The sequence below is a fragment of the Eucyclogobius newberryi genome, unplaced genomic scaffold (assembly GCF_026437365.1).
Source record: "Eucyclogobius newberryi isolate DKJ021-1_F unplaced genomic scaffold, fEucNew1.0.hap1 SCAF_10, whole genome shotgun sequence".
Taxonomy (NCBI): Eukaryota; Metazoa; Chordata; class Actinopteri; order Gobiiformes; family Gobiidae; genus Eucyclogobius; species Eucyclogobius newberryi.
In genome coordinates, this window is record NW_027315724.1 from 25,592,483 (window position 1) to 25,595,420 (window position 2,938).

At 35.2% G+C, this 2,938-nt stretch overlaps 1 protein-coding gene across 1 annotated transcript in view; it reads right to left on the reverse strand.

Annotated features, from left to right (window-relative positions):
• Positions 1-2,533: 2,533 nt before the first annotated feature.
• dph1 (diphthamide biosynthesis 1) overlaps positions 2,534-2,938 on the reverse strand; it is a 42,619-nt gene continuing 42,214 nt past the window's right edge. The window contains exon 12 of the mRNA XM_072464329.1: positions 2,534-2,938. This exon is cut by the window's right edge and continues 398 nt beyond it. The gene's annotated coding sequence lies outside the window, so the exon portion shown is untranslated.

The following is a 2,938-nucleotide window of genomic DNA, read 5'->3' on the forward strand; positions in this document are numbered from 1 at the left end:
CACCAGTAATAAAACACTTTACACTTAGTATCTGTATCTGTAACAAGAGCAAAGTCACAAATGCAAAAGCAGGTGGTGCATGTACATGTCTGTCACAGGGACACAGAAGGTAAGTCAAGGTCCGGCGTGCAATATTTGTATATGTAAACATGTAAAAACTTGTATTTAAACTTGTTTCCCAAGAGGCCTAAAACGTGTACTACAAAATAAACTCTTTCAATGACAAAGTTCAATGTTATGAATGTGATTATGTTTTCATAAAGAGGAGCAGATTCTTCCAAGGTTTAACTGTTTCAAAGAACACATCCACATAATCAGAGTGAACTATATGAGTTTGACACATCATGTATGATAATTAAGTTTTTAAGTTGCGATGTTTCCCAGTTGTAAGTTTTTTATTATTAATACTCTTAAAATGAGTTCAAAGATCAGTAAAACCGGGATATCTTGATCACAGTGATGATTACGTGCTTCCATCACGATGAACAGAATACATGAGTAGGTGAGAGCGGTTTGGCTCTGGTGTTTTCCCTCTAAAGGTCACAGTAACATTATTCAGTCAAATCTGAATTGATTTCGACCGGGCCAGTGACCAAATGACAGCCGGAGCTCCCACTCATTATTACTCATCAAATAATCGTATGCACAAAACTTTCATTTACAACACTGTCCAATCATTTATAATAGAACATATTGAGAGATTGTACACATATATTACAGCTGAAAAGAAAGACTAGAAGATTTGTGAACTGAATTAATTCTGAATTAATGTGATTTTTCAAATGTAGATATAGTTGTAGTTTCACAACAAAGTATAAAAGTATTGAGGTCTCATTCTGTCATATCATTTTTCACCACTAGATGGTGTCCTGAACATTTGCGTCCGGTATTGTCACAGAGACAAAACATTACATTAATACACATTTAGCAATAGCAAAGTCTTATGGATGCTTTAATTCTTTTTCATCCAATGATCTTCCATATTTGAGTTTGGAATAGAGTGAACATTTTGTTGAGAAAGACAAACATTGTCTTTATGTATGTAATTATGTATTTATTTATTTATTTGTCTATGGGAGTTTTTATTTATATATAGGAGATCTTCTACTGAAAGTGTTTTTCAGACTTCCTATAAGTGATCTGTTCTTCTGTATCTACCTCTGTATCTACCTGCGTTGCACCAATGAAATTTCCCCATGTGGGACAATAAAGGAATATCTTATCTTATTGAATCAGCTGTGAAAAGTTCTTATGAATAAATATTGAAAAATGATAATAAAACCTTAAAACTGCAGTCTCTATGGATGCTGTGACAGAACCGTAGGCCCAGCGGAACGAGATCGTGTGGCTCGAACTACAGCAGTGTTCAGTGGACATTTAAGGTAAGAAAATAAAGAAATAAAATGTTTACTAGTCCAACTTGTGCCAGTAAATCTTCTAATTCACATTTAGGTGTAAAATGGTGGAGTTTAATTGTAGAAAAACTATTCAGACGCTTATGTCAATTATTTTCTTATGTCTGGGCCCATAATGATTGTCTTATCTGAGGTTGCAAATGGATTGTATAATGAAGTAATTTTAATTATTATTTTTTCTTCTTCCCTAATATGGTGCTTTAGATGACTTTCCATTGTCTGACATTCTCCTACATTTAATACTCTAGAATATTACTGGTAAAATAAATGGATCTCCATGCACATATGAAGGTTATACACGCACTCTAAGGCCAGGCTACCAATTTTCCTTGCTTAATTTGGAGAAAAAAGCAATTAATTTTTAACACCAGACAAATATTTGGAGTGCTGGTTTGGCATAGGAAAGGAGGATTTATGAAGCTGCTCTCATTTACCCTTGATGTTGTGCAGCAGATGAATCAAACATTAGTTGGGTGAGGCGGGACTCGAGCAGCCCAATACTTCATTCCTGACCAATGTGAATCACCACTTGCTGTACTGTAGCAAGGTCTCAAATCAGTGTCCACTAGGGGGACACATGAAGCACATCAAGAGAACACATCTGGTGAGAGAATTTGCTTTACTCATTTCATGTTGCTAAGCAGATCCAATCAAGCAGAATTTTTAAATCCAATGTTGTAGATATCAGCGGTTTGTGGACATGTTCCTACCAAGTCTAAATATTTCAATAGTGAATTCCAAATGATCAACGCAGTACATAATACACGTTTTCGTGCCCCCAAAACTCTCACAACATGATCATTTCAGACTACTTTTTACTCAGGTTAAATGCTATTAAATGTACAAGTACAACACCTACAGCAGAGTCTGAAAACAGTGCACAATGTGGTATTATAATTTCAAAGATGATAATAGTGAAATATATTAACTCTGTGCTGTTTTTACCATGTTAATTGTCGTGATATTTTCTTTGAATGATTTTCCTTATATGTGCCATTTACCTCTAGATTGTTTGTCCAATCACAAATGAACTTCATGTAATATGGTGCAATTCCACACATCTCCTGTATTACATGTGCTCACCATTGATCAGCTGTACATTTTGTGCTGCAGAAACAGAGTATATGAATGTTTATTTATTTATCTACTTATTGACAGACTCGGGTATCAATAAATAATGAGGATGGAGAGCAGTCGTGACTAGCGCTGCATGCATCAAAACTCATGGCCGTTAGGTCTTATAAACAAGCCGTTCAAAACACACACAAACATGTATTGCATTGTTTCAACGTGACATTGACAAATAAACATGCTACTCCACTCAGTATCTTGTCATGTTACATTGATTTACTCGAGACACAAAGTGGATATTTACACATCTTTTGAGTGGATGCAATTCAAATTCAGTATGATTATTATGCGTGTTATTTCATCAACTCTCTCAAGGTCATCCCAAGTCAGTTACAAAGATACATTGTGTCTGTGCTTCTAAAAGGGCAGCACATTTCAGTGTCCGGGAAGAA